The sequence below is a fragment of the Bos indicus x Bos taurus genome, chromosome 10 (assembly GCF_003369695.1).
Source record: "Bos indicus x Bos taurus breed Angus x Brahman F1 hybrid chromosome 10, Bos_hybrid_MaternalHap_v2.0, whole genome shotgun sequence".
Taxonomy (NCBI): Eukaryota; Metazoa; Chordata; class Mammalia; order Artiodactyla; family Bovidae; genus Bos; species Bos indicus x Bos taurus.
This window is the reverse complement of record NC_040085.1, coordinates 68,719,302-68,734,146: the sequence shown is the minus strand read 5'-3', so window position 1 is coordinate 68,734,146 and position 14,845 is coordinate 68,719,302.

Sequence of the window (14,845 nt, the reverse complement as noted above, 5' to 3'; positions counted from 1 at the left end):
ATTTCTTAATATTTCTTCATTCTATCAATATATAAAAATGTTATTATTTCCCTAACATTATAGGTTTATCCCAGTCTATGAAGCATAAGGGTAGAATGTATAATACACAGGGAAATAGAGTACTTTCATTTTGGGGAAACATTCATAAATGGTTCTGCCACTAGCCCTTGAAGCATTAAAGGTAAGGGCTGAATATATAATAAAGATTGTTATTTGAGAATACAACATTTTTTTTCTAATTGAAGAAATCCAGTTTAAGAGGTGCATTTTTTAATGTCACTGAATGTTGTTGTTCAGTTGCTAAGTTGTCTGTGACTCTTTGTGACCCCATGAACTGCAGCACCCCAGGCTTCCCTGTCCTCCACTGTCTCCTGGAGTTTGCTCAAACTCATGTCCATTGAGTTGGTGATGCTATCTAACCATCTCATTCTCTGCTGCCCTCTTCTCCATTTGCCTTACATCTTTCCCAGCATCAGAATCTTTTCCTATGAGTCAGCTGTTTGCATCAGATGGCCAAAGTATTGGAGCCTCAGCTTCAGCATCAGTCCTTCCAATGAATATTCAGAGTTGATTTCTGTTAGGATTGGCTGGTTTGATTTCCTTACAATCCAAAGCTTCTTAAGAATCTTCTCTGGCACTGCAATTTGAAAGCATCAGTTTTGTGGTGCTCAGAATTCTTAATGCTCCAGCTCTCATATCCATACACAACTACTGGCAAGACCATGGCTTATACAGACCTTTGTTGACAAAGTTATGTCTCTGCTGCTTAATACCTTGTCTAGGTCTGTGATAGCTTTCCTCTTCAGAAGCAAGCATCTTTTAATTTCATGGTTGCAGTCACCATTCACAGTGATTTTGGAGCCCAGAAAATAAAATATGTCACTGTTTCCACTGTTTACCCATCTATTTGCCATGAAGTGTTGGGACCAGATGCCATGATCTTTATTTTTTGAATGTTAAACTTAAAGCCAGCTTTTCACTGTCCTCTTTCACCTTCATCAAGAGGCTCTTTAGTTCCTCTTCACTTTCTGCCATTAGAGCACATATATACATATACGAGTTTGTTGATATTTCTTCCAGCAATCTTGATTCCAGCTTGTGATTCATCGAGTCTGGCATTTCACATGATGTATTGTCACCCTGTTTATTTAACTTATATGCATAGCACCTCATGAGAAATGTCAGACTGAATGAGTTACAAGCAGGAATCAAGATTGCTGGGAGAAATGTCAACAACCTCAGACATGTAGATGATACCACCCTACTGGCAGAAGGTGAAGAGAAACTAAAGAGCCTTTTTATGAGGGTTGGAGAAGGAAATGGCAACCCACTCCAGTACTCTTGCCTGGAAAATCCTATGGACAGAGGAACCTGGTGGGCTACAGTCCACGGGGTCACACAGAGTTGGACACGACTGAGTGACTTCACTTTCACTTATGAGGGTGACTGAGAGTGAAAAAGCCAGCTTAAAATTAAATATTAAAAAAAAACCAAGATCATGGCATCCAGTCCTATCATTTCATGGCAAATAGAAGGGAAAAACGGTGGAAGTAGTGACTGATTTCCTCTTCTTGGGCTCTAAAATCACTTTGAATGGTGACTGCAGCCATGAAATTAAAAGACAATTGCTTCTTGGCAGGAAAGCTATGACAAAACTAGAGTGTGTTAAAAGCAAGGACATCACTTTGCAGACAAAGAATCCTATAGTTGAGGCTATGGTCTTTCTGATAGTCATGTACGGAGGTGAGAGCTGGACAATAAAGAAGGCAGAGCACCAAAGAATTGGTGCTTTTGAACTGTGGTTCTGGAGAAGACTCTTGGAGAGTCCTTTGGAATGCAAGGAGATCAAACCAGTCAATCTTAAAGTAAATCAACCCTGAATACTCTTTGGAAGGATGGATGCTGAATCTGAAGCTCCAGTACTTTGGCCACTGGATGCAAAGAGCTGACTCATTAGAAAAGACCCTGAAGCTGGGAAAGTTTGAAAGCAGAAGGATAAGAGGGTGACAGAGGATGAGACTGTTGGATCACATCACCAATTCAATGGACATGAACTTGGGCAAACTCCAGGAGATGGCGAGAAACAGAGAAGTCTGATGTGCTGCAGTCCATGGGGTTGCAAAGAGTTCGACACTGCTTGGCAACTGAACAGCAGCAACAATCTGCATATATGTTAAATAAGCAGGGTGACAATATACAGCCTTGACATACTCCTTTCCCAATTTTGAACAAGTCATTCCATATCTGGTTCTAAATGTTGCTTCTTGACCTGCATACAAGTTTCTCAGGAGACAGGTAAGGTCGTCTGTTATTTCCATCTCTTTAAGAATTTCCCACAGTCTGTTATGATCCACACAGCCCAAGGCCTTAGCATAGTCAATGAAGCAGAAATAGATGTTTTTCTGGAATTCACTTGCTTTCTCTATAATCCAATGAATGTTGGCAATTTGATTTCTGGTTCCTCTGCCTTTGCTGAACCTAGCTTGTGCATCTGGAAGGTCTCAGTTCATATACTGCTGAAGCCTAGTTTGAAAGATTTGAAGCATTACCTTGCTACCGTGTGAAATGAGTGCAATTGCGTGGTAGTTTGAACATTCTTTGGCATTGCCCTTCTTTGAGATTGGAATGAAAACTGACCTTTTCTTGTCCTGTGACCACTTCTGAGTTTTCCAAATTTGCTGACATATTGAGTGCATCACTTTAACAGCATCATCTTTTGTGATTTTAAATAGCTCAGTGGGAATTCCATTACCTCCACTATGCTTCCTAAGGCCCACCTGATTTCACACTCCAGGATGTCTGGCTGTAGGTGAGTGACCACACTATCCTGGTTATCTGGGCATTAAGAACTTTTTTGTATAGTTCTTCTGTGTATTCTTGTCACTTCTTAATTTCTTCTGCTTCTGTTCCTTACCATTTCTGTCCTTTATCATGCCCATCCTTGTGTGTAATATTCTCTTGATATCTTTAATTTTCTTGAAGAGATCTCTAGTCTTTCCCATTCTATTCTTTTCCTTTATTTTTTTGTATTGTTCACTTATGACATTAATAACATCGCTGAATAGTTATTGATATCTATTTCTTTTCTTTGAAATGTAACATTTTGATTGAGAGAGGACTAAAAAAACTTTCTTTTTGGTATGGATACATTAGGGTATGTTTATAGAGGGCAGAGGTTCTAGAGGAGTCAGCTCTCATATGGAAGCCAAGGATATGATGATCACACAAAACTAAATGAATATCAAAGTTGTTGAATACTTTCTGCTCAAAATATCAGTAATTAACGCTTCCTCCACTTTTTACCCCTTTTTTCCCTCTTTCCTTACACACACACAATCAGCAATATATTACAGTCTCTCCATGCAAGTTTGGTGGTAATACCGTAATAGACAAAGACATCAATTTTTAAAATGTGATAAAACATATTATGGATTTATATAAGATTAAGAGGAGGATGAAACATAAATTTCTCTCCCATGAGACATTTTCTCTTGAGTGTGTGTGGTGAAGAACAAAGCTTGTATGAACCTTTAGATTCTCAATCTTATATTAGCATGCTTCTACTCCCAACCAGCAAGGAAGGTTTTGCTTTCTATAACATTTCTGAAAACAAGTCATATCCATTTGTTTAATCTAGGTAAAGAAGCATAAGCTAACTGGATTAAATAAAAATGTGCCCAATGTGAGCAAGCCAGAACTGACATTTTACAGCTGGAATGGATGTTGGAAATGAATCAGCACCACACTCACTTCAAGAAATGAAGATACCAATAATTGGAAAGGGTAAGTGATTCTCCAAAGTTCTATGTATAGTTATTGTGATTACCTAGGAGCTAGGATTGCAATTCAGCTATCTTGATTCCAGGTCCAATGCCTGTTCCACTATATCACATGGCTGTGTTCATTTTCCACAATGAACACTCGCTCACTCTCTCTGTCTCCTACACACACATTTCAGCTAATGCTACTAAAAACATTGCTAGTCTCATCTCTGAGTGTTGTTGAAATAACAATTGTCTGACTGTGCTATTTACTTAAAGCTGTGTGTCCTTTATTTCAATTTTATTAAAGTGGTATCTCACAAAAGATGTAATATACTCTCCCTCTGATATTATTTAGTGTCTTACAATCATAATTAATACTCTCTTTATTCCTATGAATTTTAGAGTCAGAACTAAATAGATCAAGTTCGTTGTATCTGGCTAATGATGTAAGTTGGGAAAGAGTTCAAGAAGATGCAAAAACTTGGCTGGTTGCTGAGCAACCCAGATCACTGTGTGAGGAGCAAAAGCTAGAACTTCTGGGCCTTTTGTCTCCTGCAGTCCATGTGGGTGCATCAAACGTGACTTTTCCATTGTGCCTGATTCTACTCTCTCCTGGTACCCAGACTTAAGTCTCTAAATGTGTGTATGAATGTATATGTGTGTGTTTAGGGAGGGTATCTTCTTTGATTCTTAAAGTTCACTGGAACTGTTTCAATAGAAAGAGAAAGTATATATCTATGTTACAGTTTATAAATAAAAGTGTTCAATATGGTCAGTGGCTGGTAGAGGAGTGCTGGCATCTTGTCACCTGGAATCATTCAGCCCATCAACAAACATTGCTTCTGTGTATGATATGATGAGCATATTGATCAAATATAGCTACACACCCAAGGTATGGACCTTAGGGTTGGCTGTCTTCCAGAGCTGTGAATATTCTGTTCTAACACCCACAGCGAGATTCTGTTGAAATGCTTATGCTAATGACTTTTGAGCTATTTAATTTGCTGATTGGCAGGAGTGCCAAGAATGATTCCTGGGTTTAGAGAAAAGGAAGAATTTCAGCTTTCTCATGTTGTTGTTGTTCAGCTGCTAAGTCTTGTCTAACTCTTTGCGACCCCATGGGCTGCTGCTCACCAGGCTTTCCTGTCCTTCACTGTCTCCTAGAGCTTGCTCAAACTCATGCCCATTGAGTCAGTAAAGCTATCTAACCATCTCATCTCTTTTCTCATACCTTCTTTAAATTTCTGCCCTCTTTACCATTCCTCTAACTCTGAACAATTCGGGCAAAGAGAGAAGAGAGCAGATTTTTAGAATCCTGTTTCTTTCACTGCTGCCCATGCACACTAGCTGCTGTTCCCTGTAGTTTTCCACTGGGCTCTAAGCAGGGGGAGGAGAAGAAACACTGCAGATGACCTTGAGCTGATGTCTTTGGGACTCCCTGCCTGCCTCAGGAAAAAAAAAAAAAGGGAGGACTAAAGCAAGATATCCAGCAATCACCATTAAACCCTCTTAATGACAGGGTCTGACAGGATGGAATGCAAGGAGGAGAGCTGCTTTTCAGCGCACCAGCAGTTCATAAGACACTTCTGTGCTGTGGGGCTGCTAGGAGCCTCTCACTTAGTCCTCTCCTCTACTAGTGGGTACTTTATTTTTTGTGCAGCCTGGAGTAGGTAGGCATAATCAAATAAGATAATAGTGAAAGTACTTTGAAAAAGTTAATGAGTTATACAAAACTGTGCGTGTGTGTCTTTGCAACTCCGTGGACTGTAACCCCTCAGGTTCTTTTGTCCATGGAATTTTCCAGGTAAGAATACTGGAGTGGGTTGCCAGTTACTATGCCAGGGGATCTTCCCGACCAGGGATCGAGCCCGTTTCTCTTGAATCTCTTGCAGAGAGATGAATTCTTTACCACTGTACCACCTGGGAAGCTGATACAAAACTTGAGGTTCTTTCTATTTACTATTAATTTTCCCGGTACTCAAGGGTAGATTCTAGAATTTATTTGAGGAATCATAAATATCAGTAACACACATGACACCCAATTTCTACTGATGTTCCAGATTTTCTAACCTTCTTTTTAGAGAAAATCAAACAAGATCAAAGTTTGTTCAAGCATGGTTAGTAGCTAGAGTGTTTTTACTTCCCTATCGACCATTAAGGCAAACACATACCCCACACACCCTCTCCTGTCCTACCTCCCACTTCAGGAAATAAAATATATTTTTTTAAAAACCCCATTAACTTATGGGCTGTATAATAGCCCTAATTTAATTAATTTGAAATTCTCAAGAAACAGTACCATTCAACATTTTTACTTGCAATGAAAGCATCTTATGAAATCTCTCTTACACTAACTGGAAATTAAGTACTGTTTCAGCATCCTTTCTGATTTATGATTCAGAGCTATAAGATAAATTCCCAAAGTTGATGGTAAAGCAGTAGAGAGGCCCCTAGATGTTGAGTTAGTTTAGGACTCTCACTCTACTTCTTTACCTGCAAGTGAGCATGGCAATTTAGTGCTTATACTGAACATGACACAGGGACCAAAATTCAATACCAACAACTATACCCTCTTTTATAAGCCTCCCTTCCATCCCTTGACAGGATATCTGTGGCTTATACAGAACTGCATCTCTTGTGCTTTTGCCCCTATTTTTACTGTTTTACTCGAATTGATTTTCTTGTAAAACCAAGATTCTTACTATTTTGTATGCTGTATATAGACGGGTGGATGGATAGATAGATAAATAGAATTGTCTATCATTTGTTTCATAGAGTCCTAATTACTTTCATATGTAATGCCCCCGGTGACCCCATTAGAGACTCAAGACCACAGGTTCTGGGTGACTAGGAGCCTTTTCTAAGCTCATACGCTAGAAAGTATCAGAGAAAGTTTTCAAAGCCAGAGCTCTGACACCAAGTTTATATTTGCCTCAAAGTGTTTCTCAGATTTGCGTTAGATACCTGGTTTTTACATAAGCACTTGAAAAAAATAAATGTTAATGTTACTTGAGGGGATTCTTTGGTGTTTCATGGTTCTCAAAGGAAGTTATCATCTGATCTCGGAATTTCAAGCTTCCCAAGTGGCTCCATGTAAAGAATCTGCCTGCCAATGTGGGAGATACAGAAGACGTGGGTTTAATCCCTGGATTGGGAAGAAGCCCTGGAGTAAGAAATGGTAACCCGCTGCAGTATTCTTGCCTGGAAAATTCCATGGACAATGGAGCCTGGCAGGCTACAGTCCACGGGGTTGCAAACCAATAAGACACGACTGAGCACACACACATGCCCAGATTTCAGGGTTTGACCTTGTGTTGTTTGTAGGGCATGAGACAATGTAAAGGTTCACCATCACGTGTGGGCTGCGTGTGCACAGGTGTGAAATACTGCAATCCATGGCATCACCTTAGTTTCTCCTTTGCACGGTGATCTGCATGGAAAAGCCCCACAGGAGCACTGAGATCAATGCAAAATTATCTGAGGATGTTGACCTGAAGCTATTTAAAGAAAAAAAACTCTGTGTTTTTCTTCTTCCTCTATAGCTTCCCTCAGTGCTCAAGTGTGCCCTGTGCACAGTACAGGTCTTGAAAGGATGCTGGAAATATCCCAGGTCTATTATTTTTAGACTCACTTCAGTTTGAAAAGGTTTAACACAGCTAACTCATACAGGAAAAATATATCTATCACATGGTCTTCTCTTTGCATTCAGGATGAGCAAGGCATCATGCATCACTTCCACCTGTCAGAGGTAACCATGAATTCCCCGTTCTTACCCTAGGTGCATGAACAGCCCCATTTAGCATGAAAAGCTCCCCACCTGGCTCATTCTCTATCAGCCAGAACAGCTGTGTTCCTCTCAGTCCTCAACGAAACAGATTTCACTTCCCTGCCAGCCCAAGTTTTTCAAACAAGCCAATCACATCCTCAGATGGGAACCGCGGGCCGCTCCCACCCTCTTGTTATCACGAAGCCTTCCCTTCATAGCCCTTGCTTGTTCTGCTCTCAAATGCAACCCCAGTGCAGCCCTTCATGGAACAGAGTTTCGTTCTCCCCCAGACTGTGAGTATATGTGACTCTAACTGCTATTTCACATTTCCAATGTTTGGTGTTGTGTGTTTAACCATCTTGCACCATTTGGAATGGTGGATTCTTCCATAACCAACACAGTAAAGAGGTTGCAGTTAGAACAGAGTGTTAATTCAGTTTACTGAAAAGAAGTTTAATGTCTATCAACAAACACTGCTCTTCAAAAATAAGCACATTACGTCTCCTCTCATTTTAATTAATTAAGTGACAATCTCTATATACAGTGGGGCTTTGTAGTCAAATGTGGTGATAAAATTTGATTGGGTATAGATTTTGGATTTTGTCTTTTGACTCGTTGCTAATATTTCATAATAAAGGCAATTTATTTAGCATAATGGGGATCAGCCATGTAGTAAAAATCAGTCTCTCTTTATGTAGTTTGAAAGTTTAGAACAGACTCATTTACCTCACTCACTATTCTTGATGGCTGCCGTTTTCTGATGCAATAAAACATAACTAATGATACTTTCCTTCTTGCAAATGTCTAAACTTTCAAAGATACTCACTTTGCATAGTTTAGGTATCAACAGATTTATAGTTTATCTGGATAATTTGATGGCGAGAGACATTATATTTTTTCCAAATTCATATGCAATCTTTTGACTAAAGAATTTGGACTGATTATTTAGACCATTGGTTTTTAGTTATGGATAATTTTGTACCCAGGGGGAATTTGTCAGTTTCTGTGACATTTTGCTTGTCTAATTGGGGCAGACATGTTATGGGTGTTTATTGGATAGAGACCAAGAAGGCTGCAATGCGTTCTGCATCATATTGAATAGCTTGCCATAATAACAATTTACCCAGCCTAATATATCCATAATTATGAGCTTGAGTTGTGATACTGCAATTTATAAGAAAAAAATATATATTTGGCTCTTGTCCCTGTTTTTGGAACAGAGGTCCTAAAACTCAGAATTTCCTACGTGATAAGAGGGATGGAGAAGTCTTCTGTTAAAGAGGTGACTTTCAGATAGCAGCTAAGATGGGTTCTGTTTGCCAGAGGAACCAATGATGTGATTAGAGGGTTGGAATCTTTTAGTCCCACCCCAGTGACTTCTGAGGAGGGGAGTGAGTTGGAAATTGAATTCAGTCACAAATGGCCAAAGATTTAATCAGCTCTGCCTAGATAATGAGGCCCGCATTACCTGAACCCAGAAGGATTAGGTTCAGAGAGCAGCTTGTTGTACCTGTAGAAATTTGAGGAGAGTGGCATGCCTGGAAAGAGTACAGAAGCTTCCTGCTCTTTCTACATCACTTGCCCTCTGCTTCCATGTGGCTGATCCGGAGTTAATAGCTTTTTGTCATTAGCCAGAAATCTAGCAAGTAAAATGTTTCGCTGAGTTCTGTGAGCCTCTCTTAACAGATTAAACTCAAGGAGGTGGTCATGGTAACTTCTGCTTTATTTATACCTGGTCAGTCAGAAGTACAAGTTACAACCTGGACCTGCAATTGGCAGCTGAAGTGGAGGCAGACTTGAGGGACTGTGCCCTTAACTAACGGAATCTCATGCTGTCTCTGGGTGCATAGTGTTGAAATTGAGTTGAATTATAGGGAAATGGCAACCCACTCCAGTACTCTTGCCTGGAGAATCCCAGGGATGGAGGAGCCTGGTAGGCTACAGTCCATGGGGTCACAAAGAGTTGGACATGACTGAATGACTTCACTTCACTTCATAGGGCACCTAGGCTTCCCAGGTGGCACTAGTGGTAAAGAACACTCCTGCCAATGCAGGAGACATAAGAGATATGGGTTTGATCCATGGGTCAGGGAGATCCCCTGGAGGAGGGCATGGAAACCAACTCCAGTATTCTTGCCTGGAGAATCTCATGAACAGAGGAGCGTGTAGTCCATGGGGTCACAGAGAGTTGGGTACGACTGAAGCAACTATGCATGTAAATGCATAGGGCACCCAGCTGGTGTCGTAGAATTGTTGCATGCGTGGAAGACCCACTCCCACTCCAAAAACACACCCACTCACATTATAATTGATCTCCTTGAGAAACTTTTTATTTAGACTATGGCCATAGGGTGTATTGCTTGCTATTTTCACATTACAAAGAAAAAAACCAAAAAACTATAATATAATGTGACTGCTTTGACCCACAAAGCAGCCCCAAACTGTCCAAAATACAATAAAGACTGGGGGCTATGGTATAACCCATCAAAAATTTTCAACCGTTTTAGTGTGTATATAGTCTCTATACCCCAAAATCTCTTCCTACCTGTCTGAACAAAGCAAAATTCATTGTATATTCTCCCATGATAGAATGGCAGATCTCAGTCTAATTCTGTAAATTTCAGCTCAAATATCTTTTACAGAACATTTGTATCTTTTTCATTTGATATTTAAGTTTTTTCATATATTTATATATTCTTCTTTTATTTGAAATTTGTGGATGGAAAAATATTTAAATTCCTAACTTTCATTTTTAGAAGAACTCACTGAACAATTAAATGATTCTTTGAAGTATCTCTCAAATTAAAAATTAGCCTTAAAAAAAAAAAAAACAGTACCCAGTACATTATAGCTTAAATTGCAGGAGAATAAATGTTGATGATAATATATTTTCTGGGCTCATTATGAACTATTTAAAGACATGCAACCTGCCTTAATTTTGTTGGGATTTCTTCCCTTCCTCACTTTCTTCTTTGCCTTCTACGTTGTAATAGCTCTGATGGACTCATTAAACGATCTTTGGAAGGAAAGCCTGGGCTTAGAGGCAGAGATGTGAACTTGTCTGTGCCTGTCAATGAGAAAACACATTGAGAGCCCTGCACAAGTTCATGTTTCTCTTACTGTTATTACAAACTTCAGAGTAAATGTGATGCTTCTACATGAGCATATACATACCACATACATATACCACATTCATGTGAGTGGAAGAAGTTTGGGAGACAATACATAATCTTAGCAAATAGCCTCATTCTCATTTCTTTTTGAATATCATTGTTCCTTGAAATATTTCTTGTCTCTAGCAAATATGCCTCCTTTTGTATCCAAAGTATACAAAATCACACAAGTGAATTTTTTCTATTAGAGATTCATTACCAGGTGAAGATCTATTGGAGAAGCTTTCTTTGGAGAAGCTTTATTGTCTCTTTACAAACAACTTTTTTGAAGTTGTATCGCTCTTCATCCTGTTTGTGACACCAATTGTCTTGCTGTATCTCACTATGAACCCAGGATAGGCAAGGTGCAAGCTAAGAGGCTGGAAGGAGACTAAAGGATCCATAGGAACTGCAGACATGTTTATTCTCTCCTGGCTGGCGCAGCAGCCATAGCATAACCTAACACACCCAATTTCTCTCCTGGCTGGCATAGCAGCCATAACAGTATTGCCTCTTAGCTGAAGCAGCAGCCATAGCAGTAGACACACTATATTCTCTCCTCTAGCTACTGACCCAATGGACTCAACTGTGACACAGCAGTAAATGCCTCCACTTTCTAGGTGGAGTTCGTATATCCCTACAGCATAAAGTGACTCGTGACCAAGTGAGTACCTCATTACACCCATGCACAGTGCTATGAATGTTCTCAGCTGTTACGTAATTGTTATTTACAAAGCACGGCGCAAGAGAACCTGTACATGCCATCTTGGCTAATTTGCTCTCCCCTCATGGAAGTGTAATTTAAACAGAACAAAATTTACTTATTACTATAAGTGTACAATTCAATGACTTTTAGTACATTTATATAGTTGTCTAATCATCACCATAATTCAGATCTAAAACATGTCCATTATCCAAAAATTTCTTTGTTAAATTCTTTATTTGGTAGAAAAGTCACCTAGTTTGTTTTATCCACTAGATTCTTTAGCAGCCTGCAGTTTTTGCTGTTTTTTTGTTTTTTAGTTAAAAAAGATTCTTCTTGCTCTGAAATCGAGTAGACATGGCTATATAACAATGCTATGTACTGATATTCTCTTTAGAAAAATCTTACTTTAGTTCTCAAGCTTAGGAAATGTAGGGGTATAGAACATACCAATCCACCCATGTTGGTTTGTATTGCAAACTCATTCTTGGAAATTTATGAAGAAAAGACTTTTTTTCTTTTGACTTGTTAACCTTGATTTGTTCTTCCAGAATAACCTAATGAGAAAGGAATATGACTTGGAATATGTTGAGCAGAACAGACTTGCTCACAGTTAGAATTCAGTATTGCTCCAAACCAAGTTTTGGCTCAGTTTTCTCTGCCATGTCTCAAGGCACAGTGAAACTTTGAAAGAAGATGCCTATTGAAAACTGTTTCACAGTCCTGGGACCTCAGACTGTGCTGCTTCTAAATGTACTTGTCCTGAAGTATATTTAGTATAGCTTATAAGTTCAAACTAGGCTTCCACTAATTTATAAAAATAAATCCCATTTCCATTGGACTGATGCTGTGACCTGATTCCATGAGGACTAAGACCACATCTCCTGGACACCATTTTTAGCTCAGAACCTGGAAAATGGCCATGCATCTAGAATATATTCAGTAGTTATTTGTTGACTAAACAAGCATTGAATGTTACCTTAACATTGTCAAATGTTAACACTGAAACGTTGAGGGAATATCTAAATACCTCACTGGCTCCTTCCCAGAGAGACTGTCTTCTGCCTCAGTGTTTTCAGTTTTATTTAAATTTATTCCTTTTGGTGCAATACAATTAAAATGAAACAAAAGTTATATGTTCTGATAAAATCTAACAACATTATAGAATATATGGAATTACCAATGCATAACTGCCATTTTAATTTTCCTTTAATTCTGAAGAGGTATTTTATTTTACAAACATGCATTAGATTCATACTATATAGAACTTCTATGCCTAGAAATGGAGAGTTACAGAGGTAAATCAGAGAGAAAGAACTTGCTTTCAAATGAGCTTAGGATTGGGATAGGAGGCACAAGAGTTAGTCATTCAGTCATGTGCAACTCTGTGACCCCGTTCTCTTCTGTCCATGGAATTCTCCTGGCAAGAGTATTGGAGTGGGTTGCCATTCTCTTCTCCAGGGGATCTTCCTGACCCAAGGATCAAACCATTGCAGGGAGGTTCTTTATCACTGAGCCACCTGGGAAGCCCCATGGGAGGCACAGAGATAAAACAAATATCAAGAGACTTAGCACAGGTGGAAGGAATAGGAAAGGAAACAGAGAATGATGATTGTGGAAAGAATCACTCTGAAACTTCCAAATGGGAACATTAGTGATAAGATCTACCCTAGTTTTCACTCTGAGGGACGTAGAGCTGTGAACTAAAAAGCAAATGGCCAGAAGGCACTACTCCTGAGTCCCAGAGGTGTACATAATGCTCAAAGAGTGAGCCCTGCTCCAGTTCAAGGGAGCTGAAAGTTGTTAGAATAAACTATACCGTCTTCCAGACCTGTCATGCTGTTTTCTGAGCATAGTAGTGAGTGAAGTCGCCTGAGTCGTGTCCAACTCTGCCATCTCATGGACTGTAGCCTACTAGGCTCCTTCGTCCATAGAATTTTCCAGGCAAGAGTACTGGAGTGGATTGCCATTTCCTTCTCAAGGGGATCTCCCCAACCCAGGGATTGAACCCAGGTGTCCCACATTGCAGGCAGACGCTTTACCTTCTGAGCTACCAGGGAAGCCCTTTCTGAGCATAGATGTATTATTTTACCATATTACCTATGTTTCTCCCAGAGTCTGTTATGAATTAAGATTTGAAGTTTATAGAAACCAGATTATTTTATTGGATAGAAATTAGATTGAAAATGCGTGTCCTATAGATATAAAGATGTACTATTTTATTTTCTGATTTGGAAGAGTGTTATACTATTCAAGTTTTGAATAAGATACTTTGAATAAGATAAGTTTTGCAGAAGATACCTCCCCATCTTTATTGTCTGTGAGGGAATAAAATTCACCATCATTTAGTACTGCCTTGCTAAAAAGGCTAGTGACACTTTTTTCAGTTCAAACTCTGCATTAAATTCTTAACAATACATTCCAGCACTAATTTTTTTTGAGATTTGAAAGTCATAATTTACTTAGCATGAGAAATCATAAAATTCAAAGCTTAAAAATGCTTAACAATACCATAAATATCAGAAAGTCCAGAAAAATTATATTTTGTTATCTGTCTGATGTATGACTAAAATATCTTTTGTTACCTTTTTTGAGCTACATATTCAAAAAATCTACTCAGATTACTTCTCCAAATGTTACCAATTTAATAATAGCTCTGCAAAGAGGAGACAGGTCAGTCTTATTTGTAGCATGTTTGTTCAATGTTTTTTTCTTATTGATAGTTTAAAATCTTTCAAGTTTCATGACTCATTATTGGAAATGTCATGTAAACGTCTACAGTTCTTGTCAATTTGGGGGAAACTTCCAACAAGATTTCTTTCCTATATGATTTCAAGACTCCAGAGCCTATCGAGTTTTTTTTTCAGTGGTGACTAATCTTAAACACTCTTTGAATTGAGAAATAATCATTGATTAATCAGCTGGTCATCCGTGTGCTTTTTATAGAGACATATTATGAGTTGTATATTATCCTCATAGATGTCCGTTTGTCAGTGAGGAATGCAAGTCTTTCTGTAACACAGTCATAAGGTTAACTCCTCTTCACTGACTGGATTATTAAGCAATTCCAGAATCTATTCATTATTATTCTATTGGAAAGTTAACTCTTCCACTTACTGAATTAGTTCTTTTGATATGGTGCAACATTTTTTGGTAATAGTTCTATCTTTGATGTCAGAATAATTTTCATTTATTTCATTAGTTTTCTTTTTTCAGTGACTTTTTCCCTGAAATTTCTCTCAGTTCTTGAATAAATGTATTTAAAAATGACGAATGAATGTCACCTTCACATGGGCCAATGTTGGGAGTCTAGGGCTCTCTTATTTACTTTATTGAAATGTTCCAAAATCTTTCCAAATTGAATTAAAATGACATACTGAGCCTTATAAACTTTTAAGTGAACACCCTTCTTCTTATTTGTATTTGAATTTCTCTTCTTGTTGCCAGTGAATTTAATGTT